Raw genomic sequence first — 17,093 nt, forward strand, 5'->3', positions numbered from 1 at the left:
GCAGCTGGAATCTGCCCTGAAGTGGTGCTGGCGCCCTCCCTTTCCTCCAACCTCTACTTGGACTGCCAACAATGAGCCTGCTGCTGCTTTCTCCTTCTGCTGCTACTGCTAATGGCCTGCACCGAGGGGGCGTTTTAAGCCTCTCTGCCTCCCTCAGTTGTGGGTCATTTGCATTAATATTGTGGCCACTCCTCCAACATTACTCGAGCCCTCTTCCTCATACCAGTACTTAGGGAATTATGGGACTTTAAGTCCACTACAACACAATTAGGTTTTAAAAGTAGCTTTCTACTTTTGAACTCAGGTTCATTTCTTCTAAATGTAGTTAAGGAAACATCCCAAGAATGTACTTGGAAAGGGGAAGGCAGTTCATTTAACCCCTTAAGTGCCATGGGTATTTCTCCCCAGTGCCAGGGCCTTTTTTGGTGATTTCGGTATGTGGCCATTCAATGGCTTGTAACTTTTTTGTTACATGAGGTATATCGGCCAAATTTGGCTCCTTTTTTCCCCACATGTAGGCGGTCGTAACACCACCCAGGAATCCTAGGTTGCTGTAGGGGGGTGAGATAAAATAAGCAAAAAGGGCGAAAATTTTGGGTTTTTTCAAAAAATGCCAATAAAATGATGTACAAAGAAGCCTGTGGTTTTTTCCTTGTAAGAGCTAGGAACGAACGGTTTGCTGTGCTGAATTCCCCAATTTCCTGGCTTTCAAGAACAGGTTGAGTGGAAATGAAAAAAAAAATATTTTGATGTGGTTATCAACTGTTTTGTGAGAGGTAGGCGATTTTGGCCATTTTTGCCAATTGGACATGCATGGACGGAATGGAAGAAAAGGGTAGACAAAATTCCAAGTTTCGGAAGGGGTGATTTGCGTAAGTCAGGCAACAACTAGGTAGGGGAAACTGCCATAGATTCGGGGAAAAGCAGGAAAATGACCGAAAAAAAAGGTATGTGTTGGACATGGTTGGCTTGGTACGGCAATGGCTTCTATGAATTTTGAGAAAAGCAATGCTCCGCTACATTACCCCGACTCTTGCAGTTAGGAGAGCACACATTTTTTGTAGTGTTTTACAAAACAAGCAATACCACAAGCCAAACACTGAGCCATGGTACACAGGAGTTTTACGCTCACGGCCTGAACAGACACACTTAGCATGTGTAAATCGGTAAAACCAATGTGGTGAGGAACGGCAAGCATACATTTTTTGAAAGAGCACAGGCAGAACTTTTCAAGGGTAGGTGACTTGTGCAGGTTACAAAAGTGTATGGTGCCTAAAGCAGCGACTAAATGTAGGTCACATTTGGGAAATGAAAGGGTTGTGTGACAAAGGCCACCAGCAAATGGGTCAAAACATTATGAAAACCACACAAACAGAACACATGGCCTACCGTCCCGCGTTCCCACAGGTGTCCCAATGAAAACGGTACCTCACATGTGTGGGTGCACCTACATGGCCGCCAAGGGGAAAGCCTAAAACACAAGTAACCCCAAGTCTGTTTTCAGACCGGAATTTGAGACGCTCTGCCGACCGGCACAACATACACATATGGGCTTTGGGTGTCCAAGCCACCGGGGAAAACAGGGAACCCCATGCATTTTCCAAAAGAGGACACCCGTGGGAATCCACAGAGGTCTGCCTTGCGCAAATTGCCCCAGTTTTTATTAGCCACAATCCCCGACAAAGTGTGATATTTGGTGGGGAAAAAACACAATGTTCACTTTGTCTGGGGTTCTGGGTAATAAATTCTGGGCCGCTTCGCGCAAGTCAGACCTCTGCGCATTCCCACGGGTGTCCTCTTTTAGGAAATGCATGGGGTTCCCTGTTTTCCTTGCTGGCTTCGACACCCTAGGCCCAAATCTGTAGGTTGCCCACATGAACAAATTGTGCTGTGGCGAAAGGCTTGGGGTTACCAGCGGGTTACCCTTTTCCTTTTGCACCCCCGGTAGGTTCACCCACACATGTGAGGTACCTTTTTCGTCGGGACACCTGTGGGAACGCGAGAAGGTATGATATCTGTTGTTGGCGACGTGTTTCGGTGAGTGGACACAGGGAAATGTCTCTGAAATTGGCTGGAAAGGCAGACAATTCTCAGACATTTCGCTCTGGCCACCCACCGAAACACACCGCCAACAACACGTGGCCTACTTTCCCGCGTCCCCACACGTGTCCCGATGAAAACGGTACCTCACATGTGTGGGTGCACCTACCAAGGGCGCAAAAGGAAAAGGGTGACCCACTGGTAACCCCAAGCCTTTCGCCACTGCCCATTTTGTTCATGTGGGCAACCTACAGATATGGCCCTAGGGTGTCGAAGCCAGCAAGGAAAACAGGGAACCCCACACATTTTACAAAAGATGACACCGGTGGGAACCCACACATGGCCAAATTGGAGGGGCGGCCCATTTCATGTAGCCCTCCCCAGAGGCAGATAATTGGGGGGGGCTGTCCTGCACTCCTCCCTGGGCTCAGGCGTCCGTTCCTAGGAGCAGATATCTGGTCCCAGGGAGGGCTGCATGACATGGCACCCACTCCATTGCGGCTGGGGGGTGGGGGGTAAGGGAGAGGGGGGGGGTCAATGCCACATCCCATCAGAAACTTCCCAGACCCTTTGGGGTGCCCCACAGCCTCCCCTAAAAAGCGTTCCACCATTTTCCATTTTTTTCTTTCTTTACGAAACTTGCCTTGGTGAAGAGGGGCTCATTGGTGTGCCAATCTGGCCCCGGGGTGCCCAAACCTTACTGCCCCACCCACCGGGGGGCCTGTCCCACCATTTTTGGGGGCCCTCACCCCAAATGGGTGGCAGGGGCACCTCATGCAGGCCTCCCTGGGCCTCCTACAAACGGCTGTGTGAGGTACACCCCCCCCATTTGGGGTGGGGGGGGGGAGAGGGCCCCCAAAAATGGTGGGACAGGCCCCCCAATGCATGGGGCAGTAGGGTTTGGCCACCCTGAGGGCATATTGGCACACTAATGTGCCCATCTGCGCCAAGCGAAGTTGGGTAAACAAAGAAAATACAAAATCGTAGCCTTTTTGGGGGGGGCTGAGGGCCACCCTAAATTGGCAGAGAATGTTGTACTGCAACGGGGGGTGGCACTCACCCCCCCACCCCAAATGGAGGGCCCCACCTCATGCAACCCTCCTTGGGGGCAGATATCTGCTCCTAGGAAGGGGCATCTGACCCCAGGGAGGGATGCATGAGGTGGGGCCCACGATTTGTGGTGGGGGGAGGGGAGGGAAAGAGGGCCATCCCCCGTTACAGTAGAACATTTGCCGGCAATGTAGGGTGCTCCTCAGCCCCCCCTAAAAAGAAGCCTACGATTTTGGAATTTTTTTTTTGTTTACCCAAGTTTGCTTGGCGCAGATGGACACAGTGTGCCAATCTGCCCCCAGGGTGCCCAAACCCTACTGCCCCATCTATTGGGGGTCCTGCCCCACCTTTTGTGGTGGCCCTCTCCTCACCCACACCGAACAAAGGGGGGGGGGCACATCATGCAGTCCTTCCTAGGAGGCTCAAGGAGGGCTGCATGAGGTGTCCCCCCCAGCCATTTGGTGGTGTGATCCGTGACCAGCAATGCGTCATATCAGTGGTGTCCTTGGAAAAGGGAGAACCTCCCCTTTCCAGGGACACCACTTTTTGTCATATCCCTGGTGGTCTAGTGTGCCCCAGGGCCCCAAACCCCCTCCCACCTCCCCCATCCCTCGTTTTTGTTTTTTTCACCCCTGGGGGCAGAGATCATCTGCCCCCAGGGGTCTCTGGCGCTGTGGCCCCATGCTTTGGGGCCATGGGGGGGAAGGGAGCCGCTTACCTTCACACAAACGGATCTGTATTGATCCGGTGGCATTGCTGCCCGCGGATCGCTTGCCCGATCCGCGGGCAGCAATGCCACACAATGGGTATCGTTGGAAAGGGGAGCATCTCCCCTTTCCAACAATACCCTCCTCGATCTCCGGCTTGAAATACAGCCGGAGATCGAGGCGGAACAAGAAGGTCTCTTACCTTCTCTCTTCCCCGCAGCAGCTGAAAATGGCTGCTGCGGGGAATTTACTTTCAGTTTCACGCCGACGTGCGTTACGCACGCCGACGTGAAACTGAAGGTAATCCAGCCCCTTGGAAGTGAGGGGGGACCTCCCCCTCACATAGCCCGGGGGTTGGATTACAGTTTTGCTCGATCCCTGCGTTGCAGGGATCGAGCAAAACAGAGTGCCTAAACCGACGAGCCGGCTCGTCGGTGGCAACCTGGAGCGGTAGCCACCGACAAGCCGGCTCGTTGGTGGCACTTAAGAGGTTAAGCCATTATTTACAAATTTCCTTTCAATGTACCTCTGGGAGTTAAGATGATTTCTAACTTAATTCTCAGGAGGGCTTTCCTTTCTTAAGATGTTTGTTTAGGGATTATACATTAGCTTTATCCACATTAAGATGTTCAATTTGTGGATGAGACAAATCATAACGACAATAAGCCCTTGCATGCCTTGGTATTTGTACATGGTTCTCCCCTTTTGGGAACAAACACTGCGTCTCATACCACAAAATCTCACCATCCTGAGCCTTCTCTCCTCCCAGTTGATCCTTCTGCAGAGCACCCCCAAGGTCAGGATCATGAACCGTCTGCCTTTCCCTGGCCACCTGGGAGGAGACATTAGGCATGGGTTTAGTGAGGGATCCAGGGTTGTTGCTAGAGCCAGTCCTAACCCTGAGGTGGATGGTGGCAGCGGGGAGGATCCCAACTCAGATTCCTCCCAATCCCTTGTGCAGAACCATTTCTCCATCCTTACATCTGAATACATATACTTTCCAGTACTCTCTTTCCATTACAGAAGCAGAACCCATAGAAAAAGAGGAGAGCAGCCACAGGACATCAAGAAACAAAGAGAAAAGCCAGTAAGTGCAGAAGCGGCTACCTACAATACTGAAGCTCTAGCGCCACAGAGACCCATTCACAAGCAGCTGAAAGACACACGGGTCCAGCCGAGCTCACCAGTAATGCTGGTCCACTAGACCACCATGGACTTGAAAGGGAAAAGGTCCCCAGGCTTACCCTGCAGGATCACATAGAAGAAGACCCTAAAACCAAACTTTAAACTCCATCTTCCAGCATTGCAAGATCTCCCGGGCAGCAAGGAAGGAGTAGTTGTGGTAGAGTAAGAGGGTGGAGGCAGGAGATCAGAGGAATAAAACAGCAGAGGGATATGATGTTGCCTGGGAGGAGGTGGTAGAGGAGAAGGGAGAGATAACCGTGGACATGAGTGGAAGCAGCTGCAAGGCACAATTCTTCTTTTCCATTATAACACTAACCTCAGCATAGGGAAAGTTGTCAAGTTCCTGACGGATGAGAGAGAGCCTGCTTTCAGAGAGATCAATAGATCGAGGCAGATCCTAGACTGTAGGGGTCAACATTCTCTAGCACTAACCAGGGACTACAGACGAATAGGTTAGGGAGGATATTAGTTGAGAAGTTGTTTAATGGGGAGGTGATGGAGGGATGGCCATAAGCCACACAAACATTGTAATAGAAGCCCATGAACCAGCCTTGAGACTGAGCGTTTTCTGTGCCATCTGTGACAAGGCTTAAGTCTAAGTGGGTGGATGACTGGAAAAATAGTAGACGGTTTTTGGAATGTTTCATTTGGCTCGACAAGCTCAGTGCATGCAGCTCAGAACAAAGGTCTTAAGACCACTCCCCTATCTTTGGCCTTCAATTTCATCCATGCAGATAAAAATCCAAAGATGTTTTTGTTTTCCGTCATGTCACCTGCCCTTTGCACTGCCCTCAACTGATACGTAAATGAAAATGCATCTACAAGATTTTAATTAATTAAAAGCCCTCGTATAACACTTATCTGAAGGACTGGGTATGGTATCACTGCCCTTCCCTTGAATGCCCCAACATACAAAAGGATGCCAAGCAAATGAACCTGGATTCCAGCATGCTAAGCAGCTTTTGAGACCATAAAAGCTAGCTTGTGCAGGGTCTCCGTTTTAAATATCTCAGAATATAGACAGGAATTAATAATTTAGGCATCTGTGAATTGGGAACCGGAGTAGTTTTAGCCCAGCTAAACTCTAGACGGTTAGAAAAGCCCATCACCTACGTTTGAAGGCAGATGACAAAACAAAAGACAATCGGCCACAACTCAGAAATGGGAATTTGCCATGGTGTGGGTGGTACAGGAGTTGAAGCCCTACTTTCTTTGAGTCTCACTTTGCGGCCTAAACTGATCACTGGCCTCACACATGGTTAATGGCTATGCAAGTGGGGAATCTAAAGCTTTTACATTTAGTCACATCTCGGCAGAAATTAAATGGGGACAAACAGCATAATACTAGTTCTCCATACGCCAATGCAGATGACCTCAGTATATAGTGGAGGAAGAATCAGGACCTTAGAGGGAACTTTCTCACCAATATTTGGCCAGGGGTATATGACAGAATGCCATTTGCAAGGGTGTATTGTCCCGAGACTGTTTTTTGCTGTGCAAAACGAAGCCAGCTTTTCCCCTCAGAAATTGAGCTCATAATTGTGCTGGACTGTCAGCTGATTCATCAGCAACCACTATGTGTTTTGGCAACATGGCAACTACATAGTGAAATATGCATTCCTGCAACAGGTTGCTGGAATCAGATTCGTTATAACAGCCATGGGCTGCCTTCAACAGTAAGACCCCCCGCCCCCATCATTCAAACTAGATTTACCCGCATTTCCTCATGACCTGGGCGCAGACTTTGGTTAAATATTAACCACATCTAGTTTGATATAGGAGTACAGGAGACGATACAGCTAAAGCAGAAGACCTGTTCTGATGTCATTATGTCACAGCGACCATCACCAAATCAGATCAGTGAGTAAATATCCCTTGTGGAAATTGTAGTGTATGAAAATACCCAAACATTCAGGTAACAAATCGGTTATTGCCCCCAATAGAAATCATTCATTGATTATTTGTCCGGGAAATCTACCTTATGTAGGATAACCACTAAGGCTGTTGTAAAAAGAATGATTGAGCATTGATCAAAAAGTTTGAAGATTTGGGTAGATTCATGAAAATGCACGTTTACAAAAATAAAACAAGTTAACAATTTAAGAAATCTTACATACATTAAAAGACTAGAATGGTCATCGCTGCTCCAGTGACTCTTCCAACTTGCCCGATGGATGCATTACAGAAAATTAGTAAGGATCAGCCAAATACGCAGTCATTAATTTTAAGACGCACAGAGAACTTGTCAATAGTCCAATGATATGTGGGTGTTATGACTGATGAGCAACTGCAAATTTGGATTTATATAATTTACCGGATTCTAGTTGGTTTTTAACTGATACAGCGTGACCACCACAAGTATACAAATACAGACCCTTTTCATCTGTTAAATTCTGAATATTTTCATTCAGTGAGCAGTTAGTGAATAAAACAAAGAAATCAGGTCATACTTAAACATCAAAATGTGAGCCTGCTGCGTAGAGACAATCAGTAATCCTGCTGGTCCACTTGCTAGGAATAGGAAATTATGTTGTCACATGTGTTAGCATATCATGTTTTTTGGGGATATAAATAAATTCTAATATGTATTAGCAAGCCAAAAAGTCCTCATAGTTTGTTGATAGTAGCGTTGTTCTAAGTGTGAGAAGTAGTAGGAAGAGTCCCACAAGGTATTCAGAGGTCTGACTAAACCAGGACTCTGTGCACCCAGGGGGCAGCGCCCTAGGGAAATCCCAAGGGGGAGTAAAACCTGAATCGGGATGCAGGGTTTGCAGAATGGATGAATATCAAAGTCCAGGCAGTGCAAATCAAAGGTTGTATTACTGGAGGCAGGAGCTGTCTTTGGAGACGAGGGAGCAATGAAGGAAGAAAGGCTCAAACTCGCACAGAAGTATCAATGCAGGTAAGCAGTAGATTGGCCAGTGTAGAGGACCACAGCAGGAATGCAGAGTTTGGTCTAGAAGGCGAAGAAAAAGACGGAACAAATATAGAAGAAACGAGATATACAAGGGGGAGGAAGAACAAGAGGAAAGTCTGAATGGAGCAGAGCAAATAAAGGTGAAGGAAAACAGGAGGCAAGGAAAGAAGAAAGAGGAAACCACGCAACACAGAGAACCGGGGCTGCCTAAGACAACTGCAGTTACAAAGGGGTTAATCAAAACTGAGCGGAAAAGTAGAAAAGGCAAAAGAAGAGAAAGGAAATAAACAGAGGTAAAGACAGAAACTGGCAAGGGGCCGCGAGAGGAGGAGGGCAAAGTAGAGGTAGCCGCAGATGGCAGTACGAAGGAAAGCGCTACGGAAAACCGAAAGACCATTTAGAACCAGAATACAAAAAGGAGCGTAGTAGTGACACAAAGCTCTCACCTTTTCCCCGGCATATGTAGAATGAAGCCAGAAGGTGTTAGAGCACCACCCTAGAAAAGAGTAGACTATTAGATTAACAAAAGTGAATGGCATTAAAGAGACGCCATCTTGGATTGTTTTTGGAGTGAACGGTATGATGTTTCCTCCATTTAAACCACAAGGATCACAATGTTGAATTCCTAACAGTATGGCAGCCAATCAAGCCGCCTTCTCATAATAGGACTAGTGAAATGCCACAAATGCAGGACTTTGTTAGCACGGCTCTAAAGATAAGGTTCACAGTCCATGGACTGGGAATGACTAGTCAAATTGAAACCCAAGCAATAATAAGCTATTTGAGGTGGCTTTGTGAAATAATTATAGATAAGGGATTGAGTGAGTGTGGGACGCAAGGAAGCAATGTTTATGGAACCTTTGTGTCGGTCAGGCAACAACTGGTGTATCCCGTGAGGAATACCTGATGCTGAAGGAATCGCTCCGTTTTATCTAGATTATTGGAAACAGGAAGTACAAAAACGAAGCACCACATGCAGACCTTTGCTTCTATAAATGTGTAGAAGATGGTCATAGGAAGTGAAGATTCCTTTTTATAAAATAAATTCGTTAAAGTTGGACTATATTATAAAAGGGAAAAGAGTGGTCTATTCAAGAGACAAAAAGGTAATTGGCAGAAGTAGAGGAGACATCCCTGTGATTATATTAGGATGCAAGTAGATTCCTATGCATGGATGTGACTTAATGATTACTGCCCCCCTCAGGTGTAAAAAGGATGAGCAATGGCTAAACCAGTCCCCACACAACTCTACATACCAACAGAGATCTGAATCAAAGATGGAACAGATACAGGCAAAAGATCTACCTCCTTTGCCTTTGGACCATACTATTAAAAGGGCTGTGAATGTGATGACAGTGGCAACTCAAACAGCATCAGTACAACAGCCCAACATAAAGGAATCTCCAATAAAGGTACAGAACAATACCAGAAAAACATGAACAAAACCCACCCCTGTGGAGAGAACACAGATTAGGCCGAATGTAAATAGCAAGCACTCTGGGTAATGTAGCAGGGCTGAATGGCAATACATAACAAACCATGGTACCAAAAGATTTGTCTTGGTTAAAAAAAAAAAAGAAAAAAAGAATTCAAATGTTATGTTGATTCATACCATGCACCGCTGCCATTTTCCTGGCATCCAGTCGCTGAAATGGGTGGCTCAGCAGTCTCCAAGGGAGGCTGGAAAAGTAACTTTCTTAGTTCTTGGCAGTTTGACTGTGTTGAACCAGGCTTCTGGATGCAGCGAGTTGTGCTGGTCAAAGGCAACACGCTGACCAAGTCAGATCAAAGCGGTAGCTCGGTGCAGTTCGAAGGTGGCGTTTGAGCGATATAGTTCAGGTCTCACCAGGGTTGGTTCCAAGATTGGGCTGGTTCAAGACATGCTGGTGGACAAGTGAAAACACTTTCAGCGGTTCCAGTCAAGGTCCGTCGATGAGCTGGCGGTTTGAGCTTAACAGGCGATGGATGGATTGTGCTTGGTATGAAGCTGCATCGAACTGGTTCAATAATGCAGCAACAGTAATATATAAAAGTGCCAAAAGCAGCACTGCAGGTTCCTGATGGTTCAAATGTATTTGAACACTGCCAAATCCCTGTTCGATGATGGTTTGAAGCTGGAGAATTCAGGAAACAAACGCTTCTGGGGTTGTGGCCCCGAATTTAGGAGCTCAGCGACAAAATCTCGTCCTAGTTCCCTGCACTCCCAACCCAGGGAAAGCTAGCAAGCACTTGCAGAGCGGACTGCATTCCCAATAGAGGCCCAAATAAATTCTCCTCAAGTCCTTGAAGGACCGATTTCAAAGGAATTATTGGGAGACCCCTTCCTTAAAGGGCAAAAGGGCCACCCAGTTCTGGACAAAAGCAGGCCCGCTTTAAAGGTTAAAATCTATGTTAAGGTAAAAAACTACTTTCGCTTTCTTGAAACATGCCCAAAGTGCTTTTTTCTGTGCAGAAGTGTAGGAGACAGGACGGTAAAGAAGCACACAGAAAACCAGATGGAGAAATACCGTCTCCCCTCTGTTCCACTCTGTCTGAATGCCTAAACCTTCCCCCTTCCCTAAACCTGCACTGCAAAGGCACTTTGGTATGGAACTTGCTGGTGTGATGCTGGCCTTTTTGGTTAAGATATGCCCTTTGAAGCTGGTCTCCCAGGGGGACTCATGCTGCCCCCCTGGAGGGAGGTGTTATCTAACTTCACAAAGTATTAAAGAGGTGCAGTCTTGCATCCCATTGTTGTGCTGGCTGAGCAGGGATGGCAATCTGAAAAGAATACACGCAGCCCTTCCCTGGCTGGTCTGGGCTCACAGTGTTGGCATGTGTATGCCATGTATCAGGTGTGGCTTAATTATGCAAAACTACCAGCCGAAATACCAAAACCTAGATATGGCCAATATTTCCAAATTACCCGCCCACTGGGTGATAGTTCCAAAACCATAATAATTATGATGAACAGCTGTGCAGACTCAAACGCAACCTCTGCACTCTCAAAAGGGGATGGGGACGCCTTTTCTTGGGTATTCAGTAGGTGTAGGGAGAAATCCAGAGCCCATCATAACCCTGAGGTGGGCAATGGCAGTGGAGAGGGCTCCAATTCAGGACTCCCTCTTGTGCCGAGATGTTTGTGTGCAGACCACTGCAAACTCTTGCCCTGCCTCTGAAGGGTGCACGCCATTCTTCTCTTTCAGAAACATGTCCATGCAAGAAGGGGAGAAAAATCTTAAGGTTAAGGATGTATGCAATGAGAGGAAAGCAGAGGGACCGAATTTAGTTTTCTGCCTCAAAGTGTATAAATACCGCCCTGGAGAGACAAATATACTACAGCATTTCCAACGTACACCCAAAACCTGTGACAGAAAGCGGGATACGCCACATCCATAGGTAGCAATGCCGCAAAGTTCTCGGGTCCCAAACAACAGAGAAGAGCTTGCCCCTAATGAACTTACTGAAAGACCCCATAGAACCAGGTCCCAAAACATGAGCATAAACACTGGCCTTCCAAGGTCACTATGCTTGGTACGTGGCAAGCCCCCATTGGAAAAGAATAGTATGGGATAAGCGCCCTTCTTATGACTTCACCATACACACACACAGGCCCCGGTGGGGATGCCAGGGCCAGATTGGCCAGGGAGAGACATACAATCCTGGGAGAGAAAAGCGGGTATAAGCCAGGGACAGGAATAAAAGTGAGGATTAATCGAGTGAGGTCAGAGGTGGAGGACAGCCAAGAGACCAGCGAAGCCTGGAGGTGATTTGTTGAGCTTGTGGGGTATTGGCAAAAGAGTGAAAGTGCTTCAGCAGTGCAAGTAGGCATGGCTGTATGGCACGTGGGTAGACAAGGAGTGATAGTGAAGTGAATGTTACTGAGTGCAAGGAAGTGTTGGAGTAGGGGATTAGAGGGAGAAGTAGTGGTTTGGAGGGAGGAGCAGTTGTACAGAGGGAGTAGTAGCTGTGTGAAAGAGGGAGAAAAGCACAGAAGGGGATTGTAGTTGTAGTGGAGGCAGGACCTAGGAAGAAAGAACAGTGAAGGAACAGAAGATGGCTGGAAGGAGTGAGAAGAGTGGGCAAGAGGAAAGAGTAGTAAAGAGAGGCAAGAGAGAGAACAAAGTCTGAATCAGATTATTTGTAAGACCCCATCCCAATTCGTATTAGATCTCCAACTGGATTGAGTGGGGATAGTTAGGGGGGCCCAGAGGGAGTTTAAATAGCCAGCATTTAGATCATCATCTCTAGCACAAGCCAGCTTTTGCCCAATAGTGGGGGGAGGTCAACATTTGGCAGCCATAACTGGGGGCTATGTGTGCAGAGGTTTGAAAAGAGAGGGACCACCCTAAGCCCCACAAAGGGAACAATAAAACCCTTAAATCATCTCTGCGACTTGGAGAGATTATTGAACCATCTGTGAGAAACTGTCAAGTAGGGCACCTGTGGCCGCTGATTCAGAGCGACTAACGCAGAAGGGCACAGGTGTACACTATGCTTTTGACATTGGGTTTAATGACAGGTGTGTCATGACATTAGAAGAACAAGTTACTTTCTTACCTGGTAACGTTCTTTCCATATCTATGACAGGTAATGTCCACAGCTGTGCTGCTTCGGAAAATCTTTGGCGTCTGCGTCCTGCGTCGATGCGCCGTCTCCGAGGACCTCCTCCGACGGCCGACGTCACCCGATGTGATAAGTAGGATGCAAGACGCCCATAGCCTCAGTTATACTTTTTTCCCCAAAACGTGTGCCACCAGTTTTCTGCCAGTCAGACACACAAGGCCTTGCAGAACGCAAGTTGCAATCGCAAAAGAAATTCTGCAGCGGGGAAGGCAGGGAGGGAGCGATATGTAATACGTCGTCGGACCATCCCATCGAAAGAACGTTACCAGGTAAGAAAGTAACTTGTTCTTCGAGGGGATTGGGTCCTATGACGTATTCCATATCTATGACAGACTCCCAAAGCAGTACCAAGCAAGGAGGTGGGAAAGAATTTAGAATACAAATTTAGCATGCCCAATCAAATTGCGGAATAGAGAACTGCCTTGCCAAAGGCCAGATCTTGCCCTCTGATGGAATCGAGGGAGTAGTGACGTACAAAAGTATGTACTGAAGCCCAGGTGGCTGCATCACAGATGTGACGAATAGGAACTCCCCTCTGCAGGGCAGTAGACGCAGCCACTCCCCTGGTAGAATGGGCCCGCAAGCCAGCCGGAGGGTCCTTACCCACCAAGCGGTAACACTCGGAGATAGCTAAAATAATCCAACGAGACAAAGTCTGTTTCGTCACAGCTTGTCCCAAACGCTTTCCAGCGTAACCAATGAAAATTTGATCGTCCACTCTGACCCGGGACATGTGCGAAATATAAAAGCTAAACGCTCTCCGAGGATCAAGCCTATGGAGCCTCTCCTCTTCCTTACCAGGATGTGGAGGAGGATAGAACGCCGGAAGAACAACCTTCTGGCTCAAATGAAATTCCGAAACCACCTTCGGAAGAAAAGAAGGACGAACTCGAAGGACAACCCTGTCCTTATGAAACACAGTGAAGGGTGGCTTAACTGAAAGTGCCTGTAACTCACTCACTCTGCGAGCGGAAGTAACCGCAACCAAAAACACAGTTTTCAGAGTCAACAGCCTCAAAGGGCAAGAATGTAAAGGCTCAAACGGAGCACCCATAAGAAACTTAAGAACAAGGTTCAAATCCCAACCTGGCACCAGAAAAGATGACGGAGGGAACACATTAGCGAGCCCTTTCAAAAACTGCGAAATTAAAGGAATCTTAAAATAGGAACACTCCTCAGACGAGCGCTTAAATATGGACAGCGCCGCCAGGTAACCTTTAATGGTCCCCAATTGCAAGCCCCTGTGGGCCAAAGAAAGCAAAAAAGACAGAACCATGGGAATGTCACAATCAAAAGGATCCACATTCTTAACTGCACCAGTCGCAGAGCTTTCTCCAATGGCAACGGTACACAGACTTTGTTGCCGGCCGCCTGGCCGAGAGCAACACCTCCATCACGTCTTCAGGGAGGTCCCAATCCTTATACCTCAACCTTTCAGAAGCCAAACGTGAAGGTTGAGGGATCTGACCTCTGGATGGAGAACCTGACCCTCCTCCCGTGAGAGCAGATCGTCTCGGTAGGGAAGACGACGTGGAGGGCAGATGGACAAGTCGAGAAGGTCCGGGTACCACGTCCTCCGGGCCCACGCCGGAGCAATGAGAATCATCCGGGAACCGAACCTCCGTAACCTCCGCAGCACTTGCGGGATGACGGGGACTGGAGGAAACGTGTGGGAATGACCACTCCACCAAGAACGCGTCTCCCAAGGCTCCTTTTGGAGGAAATTCCTGCTAGTAAAACCTTTCGCACTTCCGGTTGACACTGAATGCATAGAGATCCACTTGAGGGGTCCCCCAAATGGCGAAGATCTCCAGGAGAATCTCCTGAGCCAGCTCCCACTCGTGAGAGATCGTGCTCTGCCTGCTCAGAGCGTCCGCCGTCTCGTTGTCTCTGGCCAGATGAACAGCCGAGATCGAAACTTCCTGCTGGATGGCCCAGAACTCGAGCTGCATCGCCTCCCTGCACAGCGGAAGTGACCCCCCCCCTTTTTGTTGAGGTAGTGCATGGCCACCGTGTTGTCCGTTAGAATCAGGACACTCTTTCAACGCACAGTCGGCAGAAAAGCCTTCAGGGCTAGCCTGACGGCCCTTAGCTCCAACAGATTGATATGGAGTCTGGACTCCGACGGAGACCAACGACCGCTGTCAACTCGTTGGCATGAGCTCCCCATCCCGTGAGGGATGCGTCCGTCACAATCGTCACCTCCGGCCAGGGCAGCCAAAATGGGGCCCCCCCTTCATCAGATTGCCTTCGACGGCCCACCACAGAAGGTCCCGGGCTACCGAGGGCGGCACCTGAACAGGGTCCGACAGCCTGCCGGAGGACTGAGACCACTGGAGCTTGAGTGCCCACTGCAAAGATCTCATCCGCAGACTAGCCTCTGGCACCAGAAGAATGCAGGATGCCATGAGGCCGTGCAGTCTCAGGAATTCGGATGCTGGGAGATTCTGGGCAAGCTGAAACTTGTGCACCATCTGCTGAATGTGAAGAGCCCTCACCCGAGGAGGAAAACACTGCCCCAGGGACGTGTCGAGCACTGCTCCAATGTACCGCTGTTGGTGTCAAATGGGACTTCTTTAAATTGAGGCAGAAGCCCAGCCTGTGAAGGGAGTGGCAGGTGACGGACAGATGATCCAGGACTTGCTCGGGAGAGCTCCCCCTGATCAACCAATCGTCTAGGTAGGGGTAGACGTGAATCCCCCCTTTCCTGAAATGCGCTGCCACCACCACCATGAGCTTGGTGAAAACCCTCGGGGCGGAGGTCAATCCGAACGGCAGGACCCGAAACTGAAAGTGCGAGTCGCCAACCGCGAACCTCAGGTACTTCTTGTGCTTGGGATGGATCGGCACATGGAAGTAAGCATCCTTGAGGTCGAGAGACACCAACCATTCCTGAAGTTGATGGGCCTGGAGGACTTGAGAAAGAGTTACCATCTTGAACTTGTCCTTCCTGAGGAGTTTGTTCAAACCGCGCAAGTCCATGATGGGTCTCAATCCCCCGTCTTTCTTCAAAATCAAAAAATAAGGGGAATACCATCCCTTGTTCCTCTCCGCTACAGGCACCAGTTCTATGGTGCCTTTCTCCAGCAGGGCTTGAATTTCCTGCGCAAGGAGCGGATCCGGACTCTTCAAAGAGGTTCCCTGGTGGATTGTCGTGAGGCCTCTGCCAAAAAGGAAGACAGTAGCCGTGGGTTATGATCTCCAGAACCCACACATCCGAAGTAATGGCTTGCCACTCTACAAGATGCTGCGCCAGCCTTCACCCAACCGGCGTACCATGGGACCTGGCCTCATGACTCAGTGGTAGCGGCTGCGGCATTGCCTGAGGGCAAAGAGGCAACTGCCCGAGCGGCCTTGGCACCTCGAGTACCTTTGTTTCCACCTCTGGCACTCTTACGATGGCCTCTTTGACCGCTAGCTCCCCTCGCTTTACTGAAGGACGAGTAATAGCGAAAGGAACCTCCCCTCCATTGCTGTCCCCTAGGACAAAAAGGCGGAGGTTGGCGAAATGCAGCGCCCAACGACTTTGCTGCAGCTTTGGAGGTCTGCAACCTCTCAAGGCTCTCGTCAGCCTTGCTGCCAAAAAGGTGTTCACCGTCAAAGGGGATGTTGAGGAGCCGGAACTGCACATCAGGAGCGAACCCAGACTTCCGCAACCACGCAAACCTGCGCATTACGGTGCTCGCCGCCATGGACCGGCTGACACAATCTGCTAAGTCCAGACCCGACTGAACGGCCTCACACATGGCATCCTTGCCATCCTGAACCATCGCAAGGAAACCATCCCGTTCGTCCCCTTCGGGAATATGTTCAGCCGCTAATGCAACACAGTTCCACAGAGTGTGTGTGTGAAACGAGACAAGGCACATATGGAGTTGGCCGCCTGAAGCACCATACCCCCTGAAGAAAACACTTTCTTTGCCCAGCCGTCAAAACGTTTGACGTCCCTATCCGGAGGGATGGTAGGATACGACGCCTGCTTTGCCGGGGCCGTAGCCGCCTGCACCACCAAGCTCTCCGGAGTGGGGTGCCTGGACAAGTAGCAGGGGTCGCTACTGGCTGGACGGTATTTTCGCGACAAAGACTTGCCCACTGCCGGGAGACTCTCCGGAGCAGTCCAAGCCGCCGCCACCCTTCTCTGCAAAGCCATATGAAACGGCAAAACCGGGTCAGTGGGGGGACCGAGATCAAGGATGTCCGTGAGATCATCCTGAATGAACTCCCTTGGGGGAGCTGACCAACCCAAGTACTCGGTGACCTGTGACATAAGGCGCCGATATGAAGAATCGGCATGAGTGCCAGGCTCCGGTCTACAAAACTCCACCTCCGGAGAGGTGTCCAGTCCACTGGCATCATGCAGGTCATCAAACTGGCTATGGCCCGAGATTAGCTCATCCGGAACCAAAACCGGAACCAAGCCGTCATCACAGCCTTCATCATCCTCTGAAATGTTCTCCAGGTGGGGAGAGGAAGACCTCTGGGGACCAAAGCAGTGCCTGACCTTAGCCAGAGCCTGCCTAGGGGCAAACCCCATGCCACGGGGCCCCTCCGACACCACCGCCTCGAAAGACGTTGAGGGCGCCGAACGA

The 17,093-nt window shown here is 49.3% G+C and overlaps 1 protein-coding gene across 1 annotated transcript in view; it reads right to left on the reverse strand.

Moving 5' to 3' along the window:
* Nucleotides 1–17,093, reverse strand: part of LOC138513422 (NAD-dependent protein deacetylase sirtuin-3-like) — a 497,025-nt gene that overhangs the window by 433,721 nt on the left and 46,211 nt on the right. The gene's annotated exons all lie outside the window — the stretch shown is intronic.

This window comes from Ambystoma mexicanum, chromosome 12 (genome assembly GCF_040938575.1).
Source record: "Ambystoma mexicanum isolate Mex_15411 chromosome 12, UKY_AmexF1_1, whole genome shotgun sequence".
Classification (NCBI taxonomy): Eukaryota; Metazoa; Chordata; class Amphibia; order Caudata; family Ambystomatidae; genus Ambystoma; species Ambystoma mexicanum.